The sequence below is a fragment of the Macrobrachium nipponense genome, chromosome 25, assembly GCF_015104395.2.
Source record: "Macrobrachium nipponense isolate FS-2020 chromosome 25, ASM1510439v2, whole genome shotgun sequence".
Classification (NCBI taxonomy): Eukaryota; Metazoa; Arthropoda; class Malacostraca; order Decapoda; family Palaemonidae; genus Macrobrachium; species Macrobrachium nipponense.
In genome coordinates, this window is record NC_087214.1 from 27,933,393 (window position 1) to 27,947,550 (window position 14,158).

The following is a 14,158-nucleotide window of genomic DNA, read 5'->3' on the forward strand; positions in this document are numbered from 1 at the left end:
AGGGTTGCAAGTTGGTATGTTGATCATCCACCATCCAGACATTAAACATATCAAATTGCTTCCCTCCAGCCTCAGTAGTTTTTATTATATTTAAGGTTAAAGTTAGCCATAATCATGCATCCGGCACCGCTATAGGTGCCAGCAATGCAGGCCACAACCGGGCTGTTTGCTGAAGTTTCATGGGCCAAGGCTGAGTGCTTCATACAGCATTCATTATAAGCTGTACAGAAAACTCGATTGCGCCGTAGACACTGAGCTATGTATATTTATCTAGATATTGTCTGAAAAGCTTGTTTTGTGTCGACCAAACGTCTTTCACTAAGAGAGAGAGAGAGAGAGAGAGAGAGAGAGAGAGAGAGAGAATTTTAATTCATTTGACTCGCAGCATTATAGACCTTTCTATAACAGATTCTCTCAAAAGGAGAATCATAACTTAATATACGAATTATACAGGTATTATGTGTAACGATTCCTGAAAGTCGGTAGATATGGTCTCGATATCAGTATTTTAGTATATATATACCATTGCTTTTCTCTTTAGTAATCCAAGTTGCTGGGTTGTTTATCTTTCGCACTCACAAAGTAACATCACGCTAGCAGATGGCGCTGGTGTGCGTTGCGCTTCGGCTGACGCTCCGAGGTTCGATGTGAAGTCTGTGGATCCATTCACTGGTTTCCGTTTTCACCTTTTTTTACTTCGATATATTTTGTTTGAATCTTCACTCACACAAAAGAGCTGCTTATATTACTTCTTTAATGTTCCTTTGTGCAAGCGATCTAAGATAAACCTACTTCGAATTGTTTTCGACAGATACAGTGTAGTTTGATATTAGATAAGAAATAAATCTTAAGGTAAAATAATAAATGTCGCTCATGTCGGAAGAGGGAAAGAAATAGTCATTAAAAAATTACTTATTGCCACGAGATAAATATGGGAAAAGGTTGTCTGTAGAGTGTCACGACCAACGAATTCTCCACTGAAATGCCAAGTGCAGCCCAAGTTAAAACGAAACAATTCAGTGTTTGGTGAGATCTCCTTGACAAAATTCTCACAAACGACCATGAAGGTTTTGGCTAATGTTTCGACTTCCATTTATTGGTTGTGGTGTCAAGTTTACGTCTGTTTTAATTAACATTTCATGGAAAATGACATTTTGTGAGGCCGAATGTGATCGGGAACATGACCCCATGAAAGTACAGATTCTCTTGACAGAATTAATCAATTACATTCAGGTAGCTTTCACGTCGATAGAAAAATTATTAGAACAAAGAAATCATCAAAATCATGGATTCGGTCATTTTAATATGAAGTCTAATACAATCAAACAGAATCAGGGAAGTGAAGTCATCGGATTACCTCATCGAAGTGGGAAAAGGGTCGTTGATTGGGGGAGGGAGGGAGAATGAATGGGACTCGAGTCTTAGGAAGTTATTTAGTGAATATTTATTTGTGTAAATTCACGGGATATGAAGGAAGTGATGGGGAATAGAAAAAAAACGGTTGACAATAAGTCTTTTGCGGGGGAGAGAGAGAGAGGCGGGGGGAGAGAGGGATTGTGCACGAAATGTTTGAGAGAGAGAGAGAGAGAGAGAGAGAGAGAGAGAGCCCTGTTTTTTACAGAAATGAAGATCAACACACATACTATCGTTACTGACAAATGACCAGCGTCAGATCATATCCCAAACAGCCATCCATCACTTGATGTCCTTCAATGTGACACATTTATTCTGGACGAATAAGAGAAACGGAATTTATAAATAAATCTCTCTTAATTCTGCGAGAGATTAAAACCAGATTCAATATGGAAATTGCGACCCTCCATGAAATGGGTTTTATTTGAGTAAAAGCTTTTGGCCAAATTGCTTTCATAATGTTTAAGGGTCTTTGTGTTTTTACAGGAGACTTATCGTAGATTTTCGTGATAGAATTCACTGAGGCTGAATTGCTTCCGCCGATTTTTGTGACTGAATGAAACGACGTTTGGATGGTCATTTCATCCGCAAATCAAATTTGGTGTTAGTTTTACGTCGTAAATGCAGATAGGGCATAGTCTCTCTCTCTCTCTCTCTCTCTCTCTCTCACTCTCTCTCTCTCTCTCTCTCTCTCTCTCACTCTCTCTACTCTCTCTCTCTCTCTTTGTAGTCTTTGGATAAAGATGTGAAACTGCCCCTACATTTAATAATAATAATAATAATAATAATAATAATAATAATAATAATAGATATTTATTATTTGACGTGTACATAGATTTCCAGTCCAGGAGGTTCTCTCTCTCTCTCTCTCTCTCTCTATCTCTCTCTCTCTCTCTGTCTCTCTCTCTGTCTCTCACACACACACACACACACACACACTTCCTTTAGGCCCAGAGATTCTATCGAGATACTTACCCTGAAGCGACGTATTATATATATATAATATATATATATATATATATATATATATATATATATATAGATATATATATATATATATAGTGTGTGTGTGTGTGTGTGGTGTGTGTGTGTGTGCGAGTGTGTGTGTGTGTGTGTGTGAGAGAGAGAGAGAGAGAGAGAGAGAGAGAGAGAGAGAGAGATAATCTAATTAGTGTTGAGGATATATCCCAATTATTCATATACCTCCTCCTTCCCCAAGGGGGGAAATGAGGGACTGAAAACCTCGAATAATATATATATATATATTCGAGCCACAGCAGCGTCACAGATGCAGTTTCATTTTTTCCCGTCCTGATTTTAATTATGTTTAGGGGTGAAATTAATAAATTTTTGAGATTGTTCTCCAGGTAATTAATTTGTCATTTCTCTGCCTCTGATGAGGCCATCAACTGTCGCTTCCCTCCTTCCACGAAATACTGTTTTCTTTTTTTGGAACTCAACATTTGTTTCTGTATATAGTACTTTGACAGCGAAGCTATACGGACACTTTTCACGAACAATTAAAAAGTGGGGGTGCTGAGACGTTCGAAAAATATTCATGTTTTTATACGTGTGGTAATGAGATGATGATAATAATAATAATAATAATAATAATAATAATAATATAATAATAATAATAATAATAATAATAATAAATAATAATACTAATTTATTATTATTATTTTTTTTTTTTTTTTTTTTTTTTTTTTTTTTTTCTTTTTTTTTTTTTTTTTTTTTTTTTTTTTTGCTCTATCACAGTCCTCCAATTCGAACTGGGTGATATTTATAGTGTGGGGTTTCCGGGTTGCATCCTGCCTCCTTAGGAGTCCATCACTCTTCTTACTATGTGTGCCGTTTGTTCTAGGATCACACTCTTCTGCATGAGTCCTGGAGCTACTTCAGCCTCTAGTTGTTTCTAGATTCCTTTTCAGGGATCTTGGGATCGGTGCCTAGTGCTCTTATGATTATGGGTACGATTTCCACTGCATATCCCATATCCTTCTTATTTCTATTTTCAGATCTTGATACTTATCCAATTTTTCCCTCTCTTTCTCTTCAACTCTGGTGTCCCATGGTATTGCGACATCAATGAGTGATACTTTCTTCTTGACTTTGTCAATCAACGTCACGTCTGGTCTGTTTGCACGTATCACCCTATCCGTTCTGATACCATAGTCACAGAGGATCTTTGCCTGATCGTTTTCTATCACTCCTTCAGGTTGGTGCTCGTACCACTTATTACTGCAAGGTAGCTGATGTTTCTTGCACAGGCTCCAGTGGAGGGCTTTTGCCACTGAATCATGCCTCTTTTGTACTGGTTCTGTGCAAAGTGCCCGGGCATTCACTTGCTATGTGGTTTATGGTCTCATTTTTCGTATTGCACTTCCTACATGGAGAGATATTATTTCCGTCTATCGTACTTTGAACATATCGGTCTTAGGGCCTGATCTTGTGCGTGTTATCATTCCTTCAGTTTCCTTCTTTAGCTCTCCCCTCTGTAGCCATTGCCATTGTCATCGCTGGCTAGTTCTTTAGTTTGTCTCATGTATTGTCCGTTGCATTGTTTGTTGTGCCAGTCCTCTGTTCTTTCTGTCTTTCTCCTGTCTCTGTATATTTCTGGGTCTTCGTCTGCTTTTATTAGTCCTTCTTCCATGCACTCTTTAGCCACTCGTCTTCACTGGTTTTTCAGATATTGCCCCAGTTCTCTGTTTTCGATGTTGACGCAGTCCTCTATACTTAGTAGTCCTCTCCCTCCTCCTTCCTTTCGTGTAGTATAGTCTGTCCGTATTTGCTCTTGGGTGTAGTGCTTTGTGTATTGTCATATGTTTCCTGGTTTTCTGATCTATGCTGCGGAGTTCTGCCTTCGTCCATTCCACTATTCCTGCGCTGTATCTGATTACTGGCACTGCCCATGTGTTTATGGCTTTTATCATATTTCCGGCGTTGAGTTTTGATTTGGGTATCGCCTTGAGTTCTCTGCATATATTTCTTTCCTGATCGTGTCCTTCATCTCTTGGTGTTTTATCTCCTCCTTCCATTATTCCCAGGTATTGTATCCTGTCTCATCTATGTGTTTGATGTTGCTCCCATCTGGTAGCTTTATCCCTTCAGTTCTCGTTACTTTGCCTTTTTGTATGTTGACCTAAAGGCGCATTTTTCTATTCCCAAACTCCATCCTGATGTCCCCAGATACAATCCTTACAGTCTGGATTAGGGTATCTATTTCCTTTATGCTCTTACCATACAGCTTGATGTCGTCCATGAACATCAGATGGTTGATTCTGTTACCTCTTTTCTTGAGTTGGTACCCGGCATCCATCTTCTGTAGTACTTTTGTCATGGGAATCATGGCTACTACGAAGAGTAGTGGGACAGTGAGTCGCCCTGGAAGATCCTCTCCTGATATTAACCTCTGCTAGTCTTATTCCAGAGCTTGTAAGTATTGTATTCCAGTTGCGCATTGTATTTTTGAGGAAGCTGATAGTGTTTTCCTCTGCCCCATATATTTTCAGGCATTCTATTAGCCATGTGTGTGGTATCATGTCGAAGGCTCTATAGTCTATCCATGCCATGCTTAGGTTGGTTTTCCTTCTCCTACTGTTCTTCATTACCATTTGTCTATCAGGAGCTGGTCTTTTTGTGCCCCTACATTCCTTCTGCCAGCTTCTGTTGGTGGGGGATGGTGTTTGTCTCCTCTAGGTAGTTGTATAGCCTTCACTAATGATACCTGTTAGTAACTTCCACATTATTGGTAGGCAGGTGATAGGCCTGTAGTTACTGGCTATATTTCCTTACTCTTGTCTTTTTGTACTAAGGATGTTTCTTCCTGTGGTCATCCATTGGGTCTGTGATTTGAGATACAATGCTGGAGTTGTTCTGCTATTCGTGGGGTGTAGGGCTTGAAGTTTTGAGTCAGTATCCATGGACTTCATCGGGACCTGGGGCTTTCCCAGTTGGCATTTTCTTAGTTGGTGTCTGACTGTGTCTGTCGTGATGTCTGTGAATCTTTGTTTTATTCTCCCTGTTTCTTCTTCCTTGACTTCCTGGATCCATGTTGCATGTTTGTTGTGTGATACCGGATTGCTCCATATGTTTTCCCAGCGTCTCTTACTTGGTTCGGCTTCAGGAATTCTGGGTGGTTGTCTTCCCCTCTTAGTTGGCTGTATAGTCTTTTCTGGTTGGTTCCGAATAGTTTGTTCTGTTGGTATCCCTTATTCCTGTCATGTACCGTTGGATCTTATGTGCTTTGGCCTTAAGCCTCTTGTTTTACATCTTCTATTGGTGTTGTTTAGTCCCTCCTCTTGTACTTTGTATTTCTCGTTGAGTTCCTCCCTTGTTTTCTTGCTTGCTTTCTTAGCCTTTTTTGCATGCCATCTTTCAGTTTACTCAAGTCAGATCTCATCACCATGATTTGCTTTTCCAGGGCGCCTTTTCCAAGGAGGTTGCTGTTTTGGTTTCTGTTGGGTTGGTGGTGTTGGTGTTCGAATTCCCATCAGTTCTGCTACTAATCTTGCTCCTGCATATGTCAAGTTATTTGTTTCTGTGATACTGGTGGTCTGTATTACGCCCATTATTTCATTGACCTCACTTGTTTTCTCCCTTAATTTCTTGGTGTTGTAGGCTTTCATGGAGGGGATCTTTGTTCTCTCTGTATCTGGCTCCATCCATTGTCTAATCTTTTCTACCCATTCCGTCCTCTCTGTTACTTCGTCGGTGTTTCTTCGTGTGTCGTTGTTTGATACCTCATCCTCCCTGTCGTCTTCTGTGGCATCGTCTCTCAGTTCGTCTTCGTGTAATTCGTTGTCGTGTGACATTTCCCTTTCCAGTTCTTCTCTTTCTGTTGGGGAGAGCCAGTTCTTTTTCTTTATGTTCCTTACTTGGTCTGCCAGCCTCTGCTCTGTTTGGGGGGTGTTATTCCTCTCATTCCAGATGTTGACCAATCTTCTTCTATATCCTCTCTCCGTCGGGTTGCTTCTGATGTAGCATCTCCATATTTCCTTATTTTCTTCCCTTGTCCATTTCTTCCTTTTTGCCTCTGTAGCTCCAATCTCAGGCTGTTGATTACCGTCGTTGTGGTGATCAGTTGCTGGATGACGACCTCCAAGTACCTGACCGTCTTCCCCTTCAATTGGGTTGAATACCTGGTTGCCGGACGAAGCTCCTCTGTTGCCAGAGGTTCCATTTACGTCGTTGTCGTTTATTCCTTCATTTCTTTCCATCATTGCTGAGTTTTGCTATTTAACCCATAGCTGAACCCTACCCCATCAGGGATAGGTACTCATTTACAGCTGAGTAGACTGAGGAAATTATGGTAAAGATCCTTTCCCAAGGAATCAACGCCGAGGAGAGCGGTCACCCATCCAACAACTGACCAGAGCCAATGTTGCTTAACTTGACTTAAGTCTATTGACGACCTAACCCACTCCTCCACGGCGCGCCACTTTTTTTATTTATTATTATTATTATTATTTATTATTATTATTATTATTATTATTATTATTATTATTATTATTATGAACTCTATTCATATGAATAAACCCACCACAGAGGCCAATGGCTTGAAATTCAAGGAATATTATGATGTTCATCAGAAAAAAAATGACAGATCATAATATATATACAGAAGAAGAGGTCAGTTATTAGAGAAGAAAATATAGATTAGCAAATGAATAAATTGATAGATGGAAATGGAAGAAAAGGGTTAAAATACAAGAAGAGTTGAAATTTTGAGATTCCTATTGTACGACATATTCGTTGTGTGAGGAATACGGCAAATCTGGTTTGTTCTCTCATCCCGGGAGGAAAAGGAAAGGAGTGAAATCTATTCGGAATAACTTTTCACCTCATTTATCCTGATTGTTGACTATCATGAAAAATGACTGAGTTTTCTTTGTGTCTCTTTATTTAGCAAAAATGAGGATAAACTCCAGGATATCTAGATGCTGCTCTGATGACCTTTTGGGTCCAGCAGAGAGACCAGTTCTCCCATTCTGACCCATTTTTATTCATCGAATTCCCCTTTCCCGTCTCTCTGTCATTGTGTCTTCACGGAAATGAATTCCATCCGTCGGTTGCGCTGGCCGGAAGGAACGCCCGATATTCCAGTTCACATTTATTAATAAATGGTTTTTCAGTTCAGTGCCGGTTAATTAATGAACGGCTGGAATGTATGGAGCGAAAATTGTTTGTGCTCTAAATGAAGGTTTATTTTCCATCAGGAGTTCATAAGGGAAAGAATTTAGTGACTTTTTTCAGTTATTTATTGTTTTTGTTTGATTTTAGATGTCAGACTTTTAAGGTGAAGACGCATTATTCGGTCTGATCCGTATATAACGAGAGAGAGAGAGAGAGAGAGAGAGAGAGAGAGAGAGCGGGGAGCGGGGGAAGGAGGGAGTTAGTTTTACATATTCTAATTACTGCGGTAAAGCAGTAAATGTTATTTTTTTCCAGTGGAAGCTATCTCCCGTGTGCAGGCTTTTCATCTAATAATAATCTCGGCTTTGGAACCAACTCTCCCCCCCCAAAAAAAAGAAAGAAGAAAAAAAAAAGCATCTTATTTCCCGCACTTGCTTATCAGGCCCACGGGCGTCCTACCCTGGTTGCTCTGCTGTTTTCCTATTTTACCTCTCTCTCTCTCTCTCTCTCTCTCTCTCTCTCTCTCTCTCTCTCTCTCTCTCTCTCTCTCCAGTAAGACTGTATGTTTTTTACACGTACATGCTGACGCGCATATAATTCTTAGTCGTTCATGTTAAGGAAAACCTCTCTGATATCAGTGAATTCACCATTGCAAACTCTCCAAGCGTTTTAGAATAAGTTTTGGGAGGAAAATGCATAAACAGACCTCTGTTACGAAATGTTGGGACGAGCAATACACCGGTTCTTACTTTGCTTTCGGTGCGGTTGTAATCATTCCTTTAGAATCATCTGCGTTTGGATCTTCCTTAATTTCTAAGTTCCTAATTACTTTTTGTATGATGTAAGTGAGGTTGTTGCCAGAATCACTGAGAGAGAGAGAGAGAGAGAGAGAGAGAGAGAGAGAGAGAGAAAGCAGACTCTCACTCCTCTTCCTGTTGCTCTTAATATTTGAGGACAGAGCAACTTTAAAAATGAGCCACAGATCAGAGTTCCAGATGCATCGACGTCGCTTTGGGGAACTTTCCGAAGTTGTCATCAACTAATAAAAGATAATTTAGAAGTTTATTGTATATCTCTCTCTCTCTCTCTCTCTCTCTCTCTCCTCTCTCTCTCTCTCTCTCTCTCTCTCTCTCAGAGGAGCACGCGCGCACATTTTTTTCGAAAGTAAAATTTTATTAAAGGAAACAATGAAAATAGCAATAATAATAATAATTTTGCCGTTTGAACCATGAGACATTCGGTACTCAACCCTTTCCCAAGCCCGGACAAAGGATGAGGGACTAGAAGATTGTCAACTCGAATTCCTTCATAGCGACCAATCGATATTTGATGATAAAACTCTAAACAAATCTTCTGCAGTTCTGGTACAGGCTGTGATCGGTTGCAGTGGAAACCCAAAGTATCTTATAAAAAGGTTTAATATTCATTCATCTCCATCTCTCTTCCATTCATTCATAACAATAATTGGTCGTAGTGTTTCGTGGAGAGCACCTAGTTCGTCTATACTTCATGTAAGGACAACGCTGATTGGTTGTCTTCTGAAGGCTACGATTCGCTACGTTTTCCCGCTTAATGGTCCTAAGGCTGTGGGTCAACCTTTTCTGGCATGCACCTTTCACATTATGTCAGCATGCTTCCATGCCCCCCCCACCCCCCCCCCACCCTTTCCAAAATTGTCTTCGTCAAAAAAATGCATCCCAAATAATATGCCACAAAATACTGGCACAAGCATAAGCAAACGAGAGAAAGCCCCGCGTGACCTTTCAAGAGTGCGGACCGATGCGCACTGCGTTTTGTGCTTAGCCCTGTAGATAGTATGAGCCTGCCAATCTGTGGTCACAATTAGCGCCCCCCCCCCCCCCCCCCCCCCCCCCCCCCCCCCCATTCTCCAAAACTCCATCCTTCTCCAAAACTCTTCAAATTCCCACCCTGGTTGAGAACCACTGCTCTAAGGCTTTCAAGATCCTTGTTTCTTTTCGTTCCTTCCTCCTCCTTCCTCTGTTCAGGATGAGTAGGAAGTTGTGACGTTGTTCACGTTGTCGTCTATACGTCATGTAAGGAAGGCGTTGATTGGTTGTTCCCTCTGAAGGCTCTGATGCTCCACGTTCCTCGGCTAATGACTCAAAGGCTTTCAAGAGCCTAGTGGTTGTTCTTCTTCTTCTGCCCAGGATTAGTAGGAAGTTGTGATGTTGTTTACATATCTTGGAGTCATTTTTGTTTTAATTTTATTCTAAACTCCTCAGGAGGTGCTCGATAATAATTTCCACTACTGTCTGTTTGGCTGTCCATGTCTATATGTTTCATGTCTGAGTCTGTTCTTGGGAACAGAATAGAACACAGTTGGCTGACTTCTGGAGAGTTCAGAACGGTCCTTACGAACTATCAGGAACATCTGCAGGTACTTCCTCCGGCAGATTCCTCAACTGTCCACTTACCTGTTGGAGTTTAATGTGAGCAACCAATTCCCCAGTTTCCAGTGAATCTTTATTATTGTTTTAGGAGTGATCGTCATGACATAGAGAGAATTGCTAAGTATCTTTGACCTGCAACAGAATGCTTTCTCCTAATCGGTATTTTCAAAACCTTTAACTTCTCAAACTTTCGATAACTCGTTTGACTGCATTTAACTGACCCTTAATCTTCCATTAAGCTGTAAAACTATTACTATTTATATCCATCCTTTAAATCTGGATACTATAATCGAGAAGATATTGATAACCTAATAGTTTCATATTTTTGTTATAAAGGCCCAGTTTTTCAAATTGTCTAATGCACTGCTTTTAATGAAACAGCCTAACCATTTGCAAATAAGTTATATTTATCAACCTCAATCTAAATTTCGTCTACCCTCCCGATAAATGCTGGACGGAGAGAGAGAGAGAGAGGAGAGAGAGAGAGACGAGAGAGACGAAGAAGGAGGTTGGGTTTAGGGAGTTTGTGTTTATACGAAAATGGAATATTGCTGTTGCCGGACATGGCAAACGCTTCACAGCTCTCAGCGTATTTATTTTTTCTCCCCCAATAGTAATGGACAGTATCGTGTCGTTGAGAGTGACAGAATAATGTTGATGTGTTTTACCGATTTTCAATGATGTGGGGACGTCATTTCATCATATTTGATAAGAACATTGCGTAATAATCCAGAGGATAAAGTGAATTATTCATTCGTGTTCATGCGTGGAAATATTTCAAGTTAGTCCTCAAGTTAGGCCTATGAGGGACTAGACTTCGAGATGCGTCTTGTTTATCTAAGCTAAGTTTCTACAGAACTATGTTAAGACTAGAATTCTGCCTCAGGTTCAAGGATCAAATGCCACGGAAGCCTGCAGGCGCTGGCATAGACTCTTTGCTTACAAACAGGATTCTTCGATTTCTTGTTATAATGTACCTTCCAGGAAAGGTAGGTTTACACCTATGCACTTTTGTGTTGCGGGCTGTTACAGCGTAGGACCGCAAGAAACCGCATGCAAATTGACGCGGTGGGGAGAAAAAAATGACCGTTATTGGGCTGCGTGGCGTGGCCCGTGTTGTTGCGGTGTCTAGCGGAGTGTTACGGCGTTGGTGCGGTTTTATGGTCATTGTTGCTATGCCAGGGCACGCGCTCTTGTGGCTTTGTTACTCCGTGTAGTGGTGTGTTGCGGAGTAATAATAACATAATTCATAATAATGAGAAGCAAATGATGGACATAACAAAAATACTTATACTAAACAAATGTAAAGCATAGAAAGTAAGAAAATGAACATGAAAAGCAAGAATGTAAGAAAATGAACATGAAAAGCATAGAATGTAAGAAATGAACTGAAAAGCATAGAATGTAAAAAAGAAAATGAACATAGAAAGTATGAGAATGATAAGAAAATGAACTTGAAAAGCATAGAATGTAAGAAAATGAACATGGAAAGTATAGAATGTAAGAAAATGAAATTGGGACTTGGTTTATACCATAACATTTTCAACTGGAAATATCATATATTATCAACTGAGGTCAATATGTCTTTAGTCTGTTACTGATTTTTCATTGTTCCCCTGTTAATAACTATGTCCAGTCAATGTTAATTATTGTTCATTATCATATTTGGATACGTTCATATTCATTTGATCATGTTCTCAATATTATTATTGTTCTTTACCTTGTATGTTATTATATCATTTGATGGTCATATTTATTTCATGCTATATTTCATTTTATAGTTCGTTATTTTCCGAGTTCTATTTATTTCATATTTCATATATATTTCATGTTAGATTTCCTGTTATATTTTTTCATGTTATTATTCTTTATGACCATGCTATTTCATTTTTCAATTTCATTTCACCCAATCATATCATCATATATATTGTCATGACATAAATTAAGCATCAATAAGGAAAATGTAAATGCAAGTCACTATTTCAACATATGTTTTACAAAAAGAAACATTACGAATGATATAAAATGTACAAAATCATTTAATATTAAGAAAATAACTAAAAAATCATTTATTATTAAAAAAACTAAAATTCTATTTATTTATACATTGTCGACAGGCTGTCAGAGCGCGAATGGTGTCCCCGTGGTCTGTCCGGCCCCTTTTATCCTCCCCAGAATGCGCGGCAACCTTCCATCCAATCGACCTATGTTTTTGTCAAAATTAAGAGGTGGTTGTGGAATTATTGATATTCAGTGTAAAGCGAAGTCAATCATGTTCAGTACATTTCTAAATGTTTAAAAAGATCGCTGTTTTGGTTACCAAATGATTATTTATTATTGTAAAGTCAGAGCAACCTACCTTATAGAAAATGAATGCCAACATCAGGATTGCACTATTTTGCACCTAGTTTTTATGAAAGTATGATAAATATATTACGAAGTGCTAATAAGATGACCTCTTATCCTAGATCTAATTTTATCCCGGCGAGCCGATCAAGGGTCATTACGAATGTCTTCGAGTGTCATTTTGGTTGCCTGTTCGTACGTTTGTCCGTCACACTTGTTTATTCTGGAACTCATATATATATATATATATATATATATATATATATATATATATATATATATATATATATATATATATATATATATATATCTATATCTATATATATCTATATCTATCATATCTATATCTAATATCTATATATAGATATTAGATATAGATATAGATATAGATATAGATATAGATATCTATATAGAATCTATATCTATATCTATATCTATATCTATATCTATATCTATATCTAGATATAGATATAGATATAGATATAGATATAGATATGATATAGATATGATCTATCTATATATATATATATATATATATATATATATATATATATATATATATATATATATATATATATATCTACATATATGTATAGATATATATATATATATATATATATATTATATATATATATATATATATATATATATAAAATATATAAAATTTACGTCAACAAACGTACTACATACGAGTCAGCGAAACATCATCTGCCTTATCTTTGTCTTGTGGTTTGCTGTCGTACAAGTTCGGTGATTATTATTTTACCATGAAGTCCAAACTTTAAGCGCTTCAGTGGTGTGGTCGGCTTGGTGTTGGCCTGCCATCTCGGTGGCCACGAGTTCGATTCTCAGGTATTCCATTGAGTGGTTCGGAGGTCACGTAAAGCCGTTGGCCCCGTTTCTGAATAACCACTGGTTCCATGCAACGTAAAAACACCAAACAAACAAGAACAACTTTGTCCTTGGAGTTTTGTTCACAAGTTTTGTGTAAACTGCTGATTCTTGAGGTCGTTTTTCGATAAAGGTGTTTTCGGTAGTTCTGAAATACTCTAAATTTTTTACTTCGTTTCTATTGATAATGGTAATATTATTTCGGAATAAAATGTCGCAGCACTGGTGTGGAAGTTGGACAGGGAAACAACGTTTTGAATTAAAACTAACGCGATTTATGGGTTCAGAAGTTGGCTGCAGATGGGGCGTTGCATCATAAATTTAATGACTTTTTATTGGTTATTTTAAAGATTCGTGCCGAGCTGAATTCTGTGGTTTATGTTACTTGTGAGATTTTTATGGAAGTGTTGGAAACTGTAATAACTTTTTATTATTATTATTATTATTATAATTTTTTTTTTTTGCTCTATCACAGTCCTCCAATTCGACTTGGTGGTATTTATAGCGTGTGGTTCCGGGTTGCATCCTGCCTATTAGGAGTCCATCACTTTCTTGCTATGTGCGCCGTTTCTAGGATCACATCTTCTGCATGAGTCCTGGAGCTACTTCAGCGTCTAGTTTTTCTAGATTCCTTTTCAGGGATCTTGGGATCGTGCCTAGTGCTCCTATGATTATGGGTACGATTTCCATTGGCATATCCCATATCCTTCTTATTTCTATTTTCAGATCTTGATACTTATCCATTTTTTCCCTCTCTTTCTCTTCAAACTCTGGTGTCCCATGGTATTGCGACATCAATGAGTGATACTTTCTTCTTGACTTTGTCAATCAACGTCATGTTGGTCTATTTGCAGTATCACCCTATCTGTTCTGATACCATAGTCCCAGAGGATCTTTGCGTGATCGTTTTCTATCACTCCCTCAGGTTGGTGCTCGTACCACTTATTACTGCAAGGTAGCTG